The sequence below is a fragment of the Fundulus heteroclitus genome, chromosome 11 (assembly GCF_011125445.2).
Source record: "Fundulus heteroclitus isolate FHET01 chromosome 11, MU-UCD_Fhet_4.1, whole genome shotgun sequence".
NCBI classification, from domain to species: domain Eukaryota; kingdom Metazoa; phylum Chordata; class Actinopteri; order Cyprinodontiformes; family Fundulidae; genus Fundulus; species Fundulus heteroclitus.
In genome coordinates this window covers 1,734,068-1,748,189 of record NC_046371.1, presented here as the reverse complement: position 1 = coordinate 1,748,189, position 14,122 = coordinate 1,734,068, and the positions used below count along the sequence as shown (strand labels likewise).

The following is a 14,122-nucleotide window of genomic DNA, read 5'->3' as shown; positions in this document are numbered from 1 at the left end:
TCCCTACGATACGCCCACTTCCTGAATATCAACCAATTACGACTTGTTATGCTCCATAGACATTATATACATAGACGCCTCGTTGGGCGGGGTCTGCCTGCTGCGGATGCATCAGAGCGTCCGCCATGTTGAATGTGGAAAATCTGCAGTTAGACTCACTCACTTAAACAGTTTCAGAGGGACTTTAATATCAGTGTTACAAAGGCTCTAGTGTTTATTACTTTAGTTTGGGAAGGGGAGGTGCGCCACCCGGTGGAGAGTTCGAATAGTACATGCAGCAGCTGCAGAAGCACTGTAGCTCTGAGGGAGGAGACGTGCAGCTGCTGCTGACGGCTCCGGTTGGGGTCTATGTGCGTTCCTGACTGAATGTAAGTGCTTGTTGTTGAATGTATTAAGGCAGTTTACTTTGTAGTTCGGTCTGTATTACATGCTGATGTTGTAGTGTACGAGTTGCCGGTTTATTGCAACTTTTAATTACTCCATGTGAGTAAGCCTGCTAGCTCTCGGTAGTAGCATTTGTTCAATGTATGAGGTGACTTAATGTGGGCTTATTTCTGTTATGTTTAGACCACACACACATACCCAATCGTACCAATACCCTACCTACCTCTCCATCTCCAAGCCTACCTCATACTGCATGTTTGTATTGCTGCTGAACTGCAATTAAAGAGAGACTCAAACCAGAAAATCCCCTCCTCAGTTTGTCCTGATCGACACACAGTGGCGAGTGTAAATTCTTCACCAGCCTCAAGTTTAAAACGTGGAACCTCCACTACAATTTGGTCCTTCGAGCCGGATTGGGACTCTTACCCCTGTTTCAGCATGCAGTTCAGCCGTGATGCAGCAGTTAGACCGAAGCGGCAAACCCGCCCACCTTCATACTTAAAGGATTATGAAACCAGCAAGATGGGACACTGGTTTCAGCCTCTGTTTGATTATCGAGGAGTACGAGCTGAGACGAGATGTGATGATAGCTTGTATTCGCCGCCAGAGGAGGGAGCTGCCAAGATGACACCCCTCACCCCCCCATCTATTAAAGTCGGATGGCCCAGTAGTCAGTGGGAAATTACGGTAGATGAGTGGGTTGGTTCCCCAGAACAGACGATTACCGAACCACAACGGCGGAAGAGCGTGGCAGAAGAGGACAGCAAAGATTATTCTGCACTATCATCGCATCACAGGCAGTTGACGCCGACCTTCTCACCATACCGCTCAGAGCTGGAGATGTTAAGGAGGCAGGGAGCCGAATATGAACGGTCTAAAGAAGCAGTACGTTCGGAGTTGGCCGAACTCAGAGAATTAAAGGAAGAAATGAGGAGGAGGCTGGGATATTCTTCACAGAGCACAGCTACGTTCCAGCAACAGTTCGAAATCCCACCACCAATATATGCACCGCCACCCCCTTCGACATGGCGGGGAAATGGAGAGGAAGAGGAGGAGGAATGGCCTGATCCTCCCCCGTGGCCCGAGACAGAAGAGGAGGCTGAATGTTCTCCATCAGCACAGCCCGTCTCGATCATGTTGGAAAAGCTGATGAGTGATTTACAGCTCATAAAGGATCAGAGCACGGCAGCACAAGCCAGAAAGCCACGGTTCTGTAGATCCGCCACGCCACGAGAGAAGAGGCCGACAGATCTTCGGGCATCGTCGAAGGCAAGAGGCTGGGATCGAACGAGTTTGCACCCCCCTTCAACGTTGCCAGTTCTCACGGAACAAACCTATCGAGGACCTAGACCGAGTATTCCCTACTTCGCTAGACGAGACCCCAGTGACTTTGCTCGGTTGAAGATAGCTCTGACTAATCTATTACCACCTGATGGAACAGAGCTGTTCAAGTATCAGATCCTGGTGGACCACCTCAAACTCGAGGAAGCCAAACTCATAGCAGATTCTTATCTGAACTCCGCCACCCCATACTCAGACACGATGGAGGCTCTAAGTAAAAAGTTTGGCCAGCCGCACCAGATGGCATTGAATAGGATTGCTGGGGTAATGGATGCGCCAGACGTCCGCCGAGTGACATTTGACAGGTTTGCCCTCGAAGTTCAGTCGCTGGTTGGGTTACTCAGAACCTTGGGACCAGAGGGTGACGCCGAGCTGAGATGTGGATCTCATGTGGCCCGCTTGCTGAGTAAATTACCTGCAGAGCGGCGTGCAGACTTCCGTCGAGCCATGTTCCACCATCCCAATGCAGTCTACACTTTAGTGGATTTTGCTGAATGGCTTCAGTATGAAACCTGGTGTCATAATTCAGACAATTATGATTCTGGAACAGGAAATAAAGACAAATTAGGAACTCAGAAGAAGAGAGTCACGACGGTGCTGCATGGAACCAAAGTTCCATTCCCAGGACTTCGGGGAACAAAGGCATTAAATCAAACCGTTATTGCCCATACTGTGGAAGTACTCATCATTATCTCAGCCAATGTGCGGACATTCAGAAGTTGTCCAAGGACCAACTGTCGCAGTGGATAAAGGACCACGATAGGTGCTGGCGCTGTGCAAGATCTCATCATGCAGCCCAATGTGATCTTCGAAAACCCTGTAACCTGTGTCAGGGGAGACACCTTCAGGTGCTTCATGATGTGAACACCAGAGATAAGAAGGAGACAACTAAAGAGGAGAGTTGCCTCATCAGTACCGCCACTGATATGCTGTACCTGGATCGACCACTAGAGGGCGGCAGAGTCTTATTGAAGGTGGTCCAAGTCACTTTGCATCATGGAAATCAGAGTCTCAAAACATATGCCATTCTCGATGATGGTTCTGAGCGCACCATGCTCCTGCCCCCTGCTGCTCACAAGCTTGGTCTACAGGGAACCCCAGAGACTCTGCATTTAAGAACCATAACCATTCCTCGTGGGCGACTGTGGCTTGGTGGGTTGAGTAGTCGTCTGGCAATCTGAGGGTTGTAGGTTCGATTCCAGCTTCCCCCTGCCACATGTCGATGTGCCCCTGGGCAAGGCACTTAACCCCAAGTTGCCTACCGAGCTGCGTCTCGGTGTATAAATGTGTGTGCGTTAGTGAGAGCGACTGGGTGAATGTGGCTATAGTGTACAGCGCTTTGGGTGGTCAACATGACTGGAAAAGCACTATATAAGTTCAGTCCATTTACCATTTACCATTTTACCATAAGGCAGGATATTCAAATTTTGAAAGGCGCTTCAGTCTCTTTTCACATATCTCCTTCCTTCAGCAGTCGCAGCCGCTTCACGGTGAATGGAGCCTTCACCGCTGATCGTCTGGTCCTAGCAGAACAGTCCTACCCAATTGACAGACTCCAGAAGCAGTTCAGGTATTTGTCCGATCTGCCTCTACATGCTTTTAAGAATGCACAGCCTCTGATCCTCATTGGTACAGACAACCCTCACCTCATTACCCCCATTGAGCCAATTAGGTTGGGTCCACCGGGTGCGCCAGCAGCAGTCAGAACCAGGCTCGGATGGGCTCTCCAAGGACCGATGAGATCAGAGGGCAGTGGTCTCCAACACGCCCAGTGTTTGTTTACATCTGTTTACCACGCTAATACGGACCTACTGAAGAATGTGGAGAAACTCTGGCAGACTGATGTTCTTCCCTACCAGAACGAAAAGACAGTGGCTCGTTCCAAGCTGGATCAAGAAGCTGTGGACCTGTTGGAGAAGAGAACGGAACGGGTGTGCGTGGATGGGATTCTTCGTTACGCTACACCACTGCTACGGAAGAAAAATATGCCTGTTCTTAAAGCCTCTCCCGAATCAGTGATGTTCAACTTGAGGAGCAATGAGAAAAGATTGAGTAAGAACCCAACGATGGCTAACACATATCAGGAGGAGATTCGGAAGCTGGTCCAGGCTGGTAGTGTGGCGAAGTTGGACCCCCAAGACACTACATCTGATGGGGAGTCGTGGCTCATTCCTCATCATATGGTGAGCCATAACCACAAGAACAGGCTGGTGTTCAATTGCTCTCACCGGTACCAAGGCCTCAACCTCAACGACTTCCTACTACCTGGACCTACCCTCAGTGCATCACTTCTGGGGGTGTTGATTCGATTCCGGGAACATGCCGTCGCCATCAGCAGCGATATAAAAGGGATGTTCCACCAAGTTCGCCTCCTCCCAGAAGATAGACCCCTTTTGAGGTTCTTGTGGCGGGATCAGGCTAAAGACCGACCACCAGACATTTATGAATGACAGGTGCTTCCCTTTGGCACCACCTGTAGCCCCTGTTGTGCGACATATGCCCTCCAGCGTCACGTCACTGACCACAGTCAGGAGGGAGAGGATGTGCGGTTTTCGGTGGAGCGGTGTTTCTACGTTGACAACTGGCTACAAAGCTTAGCATCTGTGGAGACAGCCAGAGCCTTGGTGGATAAGCTCCGGGCGTTGCTCCTCTCCGCAGGATTTGACCTTCGTCAATGGTCAAGTAACGCAACGGAGGTGATCAGTCACTTACCAAGTGAGGCCCGTTCCCCTGCGACAGAGCTCTGGCTGGCACAAGACAAGCACGATCCATCGGAAAGCACACTTGGACTTAGTTGGAACCCTCAAAAAGACCTCATCGGTTACAAACACCGTCCCCTCAGTTATGGGACATTGACCATGAGGAACATCTACAAGGTTCTCGCCTCCCAGTACGATCCCCTGGGTTACATCTTGCCATACACGACCCGTGCCAAGGTGATGGTTCGTCAGCTGTGGGAGAAGCGGCGGGATTGGGATGACCCTCTGCTCCCTCTGGATGTCCAGCAGCTGTGGGCACATTGGGAAAGTGAACTTCAACTACTTCCCCAAGTTACCTTACCCAGACATTACACACAGGCAGCTGATGATGCTTCAATCATCAACAGACAAGTACACATATTCTGTGATGCTTCGGAACAGGTTTATGGGTCGGTGGCGTACCTCAGGTCTGAGGATAGTCAAGGTCAAGTACACCTATCCTTTATCCTCGCTCGCTCACGGGTGGCACCCAGGCGACAATTGTCCATACCCCGGTTGGAGCTTTCTGCAGCCCTAACAGGAGCCCAACTAGCTAAGCTGTTGAACGCAGAGCTTACCCTGAAGATCGACACTACAACCTTGTGGACAGATTCCACCACAGTGTTAAGATGGATCCTTGCAGGCTCCTGTCGCTATAAAGTATTTGTGGGCACCCGAGTGGCCGAAATTCAAGAGTTAACTGACTTGAAGTCCTGGCGTTATGTCGATTCCGCCAGAAATCCGGCTGACGACATCACTCGGGGTAAGACCCTAAAGGATCTGTCTGAGCCGAACCGGTGGAACCAAGGACCCCCCTTTCTACTCCAGACTTCAGATTGCTGGCCTACCGATCCAGCCACCCCACTGGAAGAGGAACACACTGAGCTGCGGAAATCAGTCTTTTGTGGTGTAACTTCAACGATTACCTCCTCGAACGCCGACCCTGAAACCTATAAGGACTGGCAGGAATTGCTTGAGTCCACGGCCCAGACTCTGCATACGGCGGATGGCAAAGATGGACACCTGAGTGCGGAGGACTATCGCAAAGCGGAGAGACACCTTGTCAAGAGGATACAACACGATAGCTTTCCCGAAGAGATCAGGCGTCTGAGTTCTGGCAAGCCGGTTGCTAACAACAGTAGGTTGCGTGCCTTAGCACCCCAGTTGGATGAAGACGGAGAAATCAGAGTAGGGGGTCGGCTGAGATACGCGAAGGACCTGGAGCTGGGAGCGGTGCATCCCATCGTTCTAGATCCGAACCACCCATTCACCAGACTGTTAATACAGGATTACGATCGACGTTTGTGTCATCCAGGCCCTGAGCGATTGTTTGCGGACATACGTCGGAACTTCTGGATACTGCGAGGAAGAGAAGCGGTTCGACGGTATCAGTCCCGATGCTCTGACTGCAGACGTTGGAAGGCCAATCCTACCGTTCCTCAGATGGCTGATTTGCCCGCTGCGCGTCTCCGCCTCTTCAAACCTGCTTTTTACTCCACAGGGACAGACTGTTTCGGACCATTTCAGGTCAGAATTGGGAGGCGCAACGAGAAACGATGGGGTATCATCTTTAAGTGTTTAACTACCAGGGCAGTCTATCTTGATATCCTCACCCACCTTGATGTTGACTCCTTCCTCATGGCCTTAAGAAGATTTATAGCCCGTCGGGGTACGCCCTCGGAAATCCTCTCAGATCGAGGAACTAACTTCTGTGGAGCGGAACGAGAGTTACTTCAAGCCATGGCAAAGATGTCTCCGGACCTACAGCAGGCCCTCGCCAAGCAAAAGATTGCTTTCAAGTTTAATCCCCCTGGCGCCCCTCATTTCGGCGGAGTGTGGGAAAGAGAAATACGCTCGGTGAAAACGGCTCTGTATGCCACCGTCGGGGCTCAACCGTTGCCCGAATTCTGAACTCGAAGCCATTAGGTTACGTTTCCTCCAGCATCGCTGATCCAGACCCAGTGACACCAAACCACCTGTTGATGGGTCGCTGCCTCAGGTTGTGTACCCTGCAACTGAACTTCCCAGCAGACGCCGCTGGCGGCACTCCCAGGCGTTGGCCGATCAGTTCTGGTCCAGATTCGTCAGGGAATACCTTCCCAATTTACATGTCAGACAGAAGTGGCAGACCACCCAACCTGACCTGAGCGAAAATGCTGTGGTCATGCTCATGGATCCTCAACTTCCCAGAGCCCTTTGGCCAGTTGGACGAGTGACTAAAGTTCACCCCAGCGCTGACGGCCACATCAGGTCAGCAGATGTTCGAGTTAAAGATCGAGTTTATACTCGACCGGTAGCGAGGATGATTGTTCTTCCGGTAACACCCGAAGAGGCCGGCGGCCATGATTCATCATCAAAGACTTAGTTCATCGCCTTTGTTTGAAACAAATGTACTTCATACATTTGGGGGCGGCTGTTACAAAGGCTCTAGTGTTTATTACTTTAGTTTGGGAAGGGGAGGTGCGCCACCCGGTGGCGAGTTCGAATAGTACATGCAGCAGCTGCAGAAGCACTGTAGCTCTGAGGGAGGAGACGTGCAGCTGCTGCTGACGGCTCCGGTTGGGGTCTATGTGCGTTCCTGACTGAATGTAAGTGCTTGTTGTTGAATGTATTAAGGCAGTTTACTTTGTAGTTCGGTCTGTATTACATGCTGATGTTGTAGTGTACGAGTTGCCGGTTTATTGCAACTTTTAATTACTCCATGTGAGTAAGCCTGCTAGCTCTCGGTAGTAGCATTTGTTCAATGTATGAGGTGACTTAATGTGGGCTTATTTCTGTTATGTTTAGACCACACACACATACCCAATCGTACCAATACCCTACCTACCTCTCCATCTCCAAGCCTACCTCATACTGCATGTTTGTATTGCTGCTGAACTGCAATTAAAGAGAGACTCAAACCAGAAAATCCCCTCCTCAGTTTGTCCTGATCGACACACAGTGGCGAGTGTAAATTCTTCACCAGCCTCAAGTTTAAAACGTGGAACCTCCACTACACTCAGAATATACTTTATATTCGTAATATTTTTATTTTTGTATCCCTTTGGCTTCATTCTCCTGACTTCTCGTAAAGAATAAAAATAATTAAAAGAATCTAACCTGGTCCTATTACTCCAGAACTAAAATATAATAAACTGTGACTATTCTGGAAATGTTCCCCTTTAATTCTCATAATATAATATTTTTCTAATAAAATTACCACTTTTGTATTTTTTGCTTTATTCTCCTATGACTTTTTTTTCTCATATTAGTAATTTTATTTCTTTAATACTCCTCCAAAAAGTTTGTTCCTATTCTGTGTCTATACCAGATCTTAAAAGGTTGACACGGTTTTATGAAATAATGAGGACCACAGTGTCTACTTTGACCAATTGAGTTTTATATATATATATGTATACTATGCACACACACACACACAGATATATATATATATATATATATATATATATAAAAAAGACTTTTTTTTTTGAATGGCCCTAATCCTTTTACACAGTTCTGTCAATCTCTATCAATTAATCTATATGTTTTCTTACAAGTATACATAAGCTCCATCTATATATTTCAATCTAAATGCCTAAAACAAATATACAGGGAACATAGAGGTTCACTACTTTCTGCCACATACAATATGGCGGTGACGTGCAAACCTGCGTCCAATGGGAAGTCTAAGTATAGGCCAGTTCACTGCTATTGTTTTCATCCGGGTTTTTCACGCCTGTGCGCCGGACTGGTAGGCAGAAGGCGAGCACAGTGGCAGACGCAAACAGAGCAAACGACGAGTTCTCAACGTATTTTTCTTCACAAGATCACAAGATCGTTTTAAGAGTAAGTTGATGGTATCAGATTGCCAGATACCATCCAGATACCGCCCCTTCAGACTTTTGCCTGCGAGTCTGTGAATGCTGGCCAAAGGATTTAGTCCGGCCCGGTGGCCAAATGCATTATCATTTTTCAACAGTTGTATCTCCTCGCTGCATCGACCGATCTGCACTAGATTTTTTGTAAGTCATGGGGGAGCGCTGCCCAACGCGTTCGTGTGTATCGCTCGGTGGACGGGCGGGGAAAATGCGTGACAGCTTCTGCGGTGGCTGGCGGCCGGCGGTGCGCGAACCCCCGCGGTGGCCGATAGGCCAGAGCAGCGCTTGGCTGCGAGGGCGGCTTGCGGCTTTAATTATTTAAGCAGAAAAATGACCAGTGCAAAATTAAGTGGTATTTACCGGAGATGAAGTGTAGGCTGCAAATTCTGTCGTGGTATGATGGCTCCCACAGTCGATTGGGATTGTCTGCCTGGGTCCTTCTTCATTGAAATTATCCATTTCTTTCTTCTTTCTTCGTCCTTTGGTAAACGAAAGAAACGTACATCCAACGATTTGGAATGCCTCTGTGTGCAACCGGGAGCACAACAAGTCGTAGGCATTGTTTACATTTCGAAAATAAACTAACTAAAAGTACGCTCTAATGATAGAATGCGAGAACAGTCCTGCTTTTGCCTACACACCGGACTGGAAGTAGCGCGGACGTCACGCGTGACCTACCCTAGTATATAATGTCTATGGTATGCTATAGGGCATGAAAACACTTCCTTTTTCTCAGCTGAGTTTTTCAAAATAAGACAAAAGATCTGTAGAAATGCTTCTGATTAAAATACAATGATATTCTGGAAATCTACACAGTGGCACATCTTTTACAAATTTAGAGGTTTACTGTTTAAGTATTAAGAACACATATAGAGTATTTTAGAGCTGATTCAGCAAGGAGTTTCTGAAAGGTTTTAGTAAAATTCTTTGTTGAGACTGACTGTGTGTTGAATGAGATAAGGTGAAACTTTGACACAGTAGGTTGCAGAGAACTTTCAACTGTCAAACATTGAAATGTGAGACACACAATGGATAAATTATGTTAAGAATTACGGAGGAAAAACTGTTGCAGATACATTTAAACTTTAAGATTTCTCCTTTAATATAGGTCATACAGGAAGTAATAATTACAGTGCAGGATTTTAAGCTGAGAACTAAATAATTGTGGGCAGGAATATATTGAATGTGTAAGTGTTTGAAGGCCGTTTTTAACAAATGACACCTGAATGGGGGTTTTGATAGGAACCCTAATGACACATTTGTTTCTGTTTCCGAACAGAAAACAAACGTTTGTCTGCCGACCATCTTCATGGAGCGTTTTATTGGGGAGAAATGCTAAATAAAATGCTCATTGCCCAGGCCAGAACTGAACACACATTGCCATCCAGCCTACCAGCGGAGGATCAAGACGAAAACTGGCGACGAAGAAGCCAGAGAACTTCTTATTTTGAAGTGAAGGGGAGTTCCTTGAGAACCCTGAGGTGACCACTTATGCACGATTAGATTGATGTCTGCCACGTGCACTGAATAGCCTGAAGGCTTTTTTGACTTTGCGTTGTTGACATACAGACGCTTTTCATATTGTGTTCATGTTTTTCAACCTCCCTATTCCGCAGACTTACATGATCCTGTTTGATTTTCTATGTGACATTTATACTGTCATGCATTATGGTTATATGATAAAGAATGGAAACTGCCTTCTACGGACCCACACACCAAGACCTACAGTTCATGCAATCTTTTTGCTTTGATTTAAGGAGAACGAGGATCTGATTGGCTTAAGATCCTTAAAATACTTGATAATGATCATTTTCAGTTTCAATACAGTGGGTTCTTGCTCAGATTGGCCGAGAGCAAGATTCCACTTGGGATGGCATTTTCTGGTGGGGAAAGGCCCAGCCTGCCCTGTGATACCCCCTACTGGTACTCCTGGATTTTTAAGTGATGGATGTTTATCCATGGGAATGGAGAGTAGAGGACCAAGTAAAAGGTTTTTCGGGGTGGAGGAAGAGTAGACGGATTTGACCTTGATAACTGAACATGCTTAGCTTGCATAGTCTAATATAAAATTAAAACAATGTCCGCATAGGAACCTAAAACAGGCCTTACTCAATTAGTTGAATGTTGAATTGTAGATAAATGCTGGGACTGTGGTTTTGAGTGATATATGCTGTGTTATCAATTATTCATGCTGAATGGTGTTAAATGTTTCCATTGATATTTGTCCAGCCCATTTTTGGATTTGCTTTCTTTGTGCTGTGCCTTTGGGGCACACCAACTAGAGGGGGCGGGGGGGGGGTAGTCCAGTCTGACATACTTGGACTGGACAGAATAACTGTTTATGGGGAAAATGTGTCAGCAAGAAGACGTCTGCGTTACAGCATGATCTTCACCACCAATGTGATGAACGGAACGCTGATATCATACTGTTACACGCCTCGGAATGGGTGGACACATGCTTCCCATAAAATATCTGTGTGAGAGAACAAACGGGGTCTCTCAGATACCAGTTGCGTTGTGTTATGAGAACCCAGTACTGAATCTGTAAACATTTCTCTGCCTTTTAGATTAAACATGGTAAAATATAGTTACAGTTTGAAGAGTCTTTTTATTACTACAGAAGTCTACAATAGAAACACCACATTACCAGATAAAAGAACCAGGGGAGACCGTGAACAGCAAAATAGTTTAACAATCTCAAACAAAAAACTGTCGGCATAACGGCAAATTTTGTTACCATGGTGAATTTTTTTAGAGACAGATAATGGCTTAGGATGTACGCAAATAACATACAACCAGACCCGGCGGGCATTGGGGGGGCCGTGCCCGCCCACTGAGCCAGCTGTGCCCGCCCTGGACTGGAAGCTGTCTTTTTAGTTTTTTTAACCTCGGAGTGGCCATCGTTGTATTAGTATTATCTTTGATGTGTCAATCATACAGTTCAACCAATCAAATCAACAACTGAAGGCAACATGCTAGCAAATTACAGCTGGAGAGGGGCGGGTCTCTGAGTCATACCTTCATAGCCTTCAGAGACGCTGCGTCTCAGCTGTGGTCACCTGTCGGTGTCGGTAGGGATGGATATTCGGTCTGATTACCAAACAATTACAAGAAGACACAATGAAGCAAAGGAGAGCGAGCTGGAAGCAGCGCTATTAGTTTCTGTTTGAAACGTCAGCTTTAAAGTGAACAGTGGAGTAAACATTCACGCTAGGAGGGTTAGCTAGACAGCTAGGAGAACCAGGAGCAGAAACAAACAGGAAAACTGCTGAAATGAAGAACTCTGCTTGTTCTGATCCTTGAGCTCATAGCTGCTGTAATTACAGAACCTCTTCTAGTCTGAATTTTTACTTCAGTCAGTGTTCAGCCTCACACCAGCGCTCATGTTTATCAGTGTGTAGCCTATGCTGGACTTTTGAGTCAAGACACAACACTATGTACAGGTTGCCGTATCTTACTGTTAGTTTCCAGTAACCCAAACCAGCATAAAACCTGCCCAGCTTAAAAGAGAAAAACAAGCCCAAATCTCAAACTCTCTCATGTTAAAAGCACAGAAAAATTAAACACATCAGAACATGCCATTAGCACACAACTGCGCTGAAGCAAAGAAAAGAAATCACACACACGGGCTCCGCAACCAAATAACACACAAGATCACTTTAACAATCATGATATATCAACCGGGGAAAACTTTTATCAAACATTTCTCTTTCTCACAGCCATGAAATATTTTTAAGTTGATCAGTAGAACTCAACCCCTCCTGGGGCGTTTGATCAAGTGTTTGGTCAATGCAATCATTATTCTTTTCTTGTTTTATTTTAACAATCATTTTTATTCATTATAACTATTATTCATTGATGATGTCAGTTTCTACAGATTTGACTCATTTAAAAAATAAATTGACCAGTAAAATTAGTTCAAGGAGATGGCATTTTATTAAAATGAGTTTAGTTTTCTGCCAGACATAGACAACTATTTTGATATATTTTGTTGGTAATTCTTTCTAAAAGTCCAACAAATGTGAAAAGCTTCCTAAATTTTTACATCCTGGCCATTAGCCATTTTTGTTCCAGCTCAAAGTGTTCAAAGGATGCCTAATTGGTTGAAAACCTGCCTAATTTGGCAACACTGACTACAGTATTGCTTTTTGTTTGTTCGTTTTTTTAGATTTTGGGATTTTATTGAGAATTTCTTTCTCAGCACTGTAGCAGTAGTCACAGAGCCACTGTTCAGCCTGAAGCATATAAAATGTTTTTGAAAAAGTGTGCCCCCCTAAAAAAATGGAATGCTACCACTGTAATTTGTTTCTGCAGCCGGCTCTGCATACAACACACGTCATCTCAAGGCTCTTTATAAAGTCAGACTCCATCAGATCCTCCAGGTTGGTGAGAAAGTTTCCTCTCTAAGGAAACCCAGCAGGTTGCATCAAGTCTCTCCAAGCAGCATTCACTCCTCCTGAAAGAGCGTAGAGCCACAGTGGACAGTCGTCTGCATTGTTGATGGCTTTGCAGCAATCCCTCATACTGAGCATGCATGAAGCAACAGTGGAGAGGAAAACTCCCCTTTAACAGGGAGGAGAATCTCCAGCATAACCAGACTTAGGTCTGCAGTGAACCGGGATTCACTGAAATATTCTGATGATTATGATCAACCATTTTATTTTACCCTTTGGTTTCTTTTGTGTGTACATAGTTCGTTAGATTCTTTTTATCTTGATTTTGCTTAGTAGTTTTAGTTAAGTTTGACAAGCCTAGTAGAGAGGATTTGTTGATTAAAATATAGTATTAATTCAGATAAACAGCATTCTATAGCGATGTTCATTTTATTTGTATTTTTACAAAAACCAAAACGTAAACCTGGGGTGGAAGAGAGAGAGAGAGAGAGAGAATGCAGAATGTACCTAAACAAACATGCAAAACTGTGTAAACCATGACAATTTTCCTGAAATCAGTTGTTGGGCTGATAGTCACCGGACAATACCTAACAGGCAGAGAGTTATTAATTAAACATTAAATGAACAACAGTGTGTAATAGACCAATTCACGCGTGACGGATGTAGTGCTACATCCGGGTCACAGTGGTATGCAAAAACAGTACTGTTTTCGCCTACCACCGCGACAAAACGGGTGAATTCAAGTGTACTGTTATTTAATTTTGGAATCTAAACAATGCCTACGACTTGTTGTGCTCCCGGTTACACACAGAGGCATTCCAAATCATCGGTTGTACATTTATTTTGTTTACCGAAGGACGAAGAAAGAAATGGATAATTTCAATGAAAAGGACCCAGGCAGACAATCTCAATGGACTGGGGGAGCCATCATACCACCACAGAATTTGCAGTCTACACTTCATCTCTGGTAAATACAACTTAATTTTGCACTGATCATTGTTCTACTTAAATAATTATATAAATAAAACATTAGGATATATACTTAAGTCAAGACGTAAACGTTTGTTTCATTATAATATATGTACACGTACAATGTATGCAAACCCTCTGGCATGAGTCTGTGAAAAGGATTAATAAGACAAAAACACCAAAATAATCCTTAGTGAACAATGTTTTTTTTAACCTACCGGTGGCGGGTCTTCCTTTTTGCTGAGGCGCTGTCTGTGTCCGACTCCGCTTCCGTATGTTACACAAACATGTCTGAACATCCATCCATCCATCCATCCATCCATTTTCTGACCCGCTTAATCCCTCATGGGGTCGCGGGGGTTGCTGGTGTCTATGTCCCGATATAAAATAATTGTAGCCGTCCAGTGGTTTCAGGGCTTCCATGCTCTATCGTGTGTAC

At 45.6% G+C, this 14,122-nt stretch overlaps 2 long non-coding RNA genes across 2 annotated transcripts; both read left to right on the top strand.

Annotated features, from left to right (window-relative positions):
• The first annotated feature begins 265 nt into the window (after nt 1–265).
• Nucleotides 266–688, top strand: LOC118564494. Its single transcript, XR_004931883.1, has 2 exons — nt 266–368; nt 568–688. It is a non-coding gene; the product is annotated as an uncharacterized LOC118564494 (long non-coding RNA).
• A 5,764-nt stretch (nt 689–6,452) lies between these two features.
• On the top strand, nt 6,453–7,371 carry LOC118564446. The gene is made up of 2 exons (XR_004931853.1): nt 6,453–7,051; nt 7,251–7,371. It is a non-coding gene; the product is annotated as an uncharacterized LOC118564446 (long non-coding RNA).
• The last annotated feature ends 6,751 nt before the right edge of the window (nt 7,372–14,122 follow it).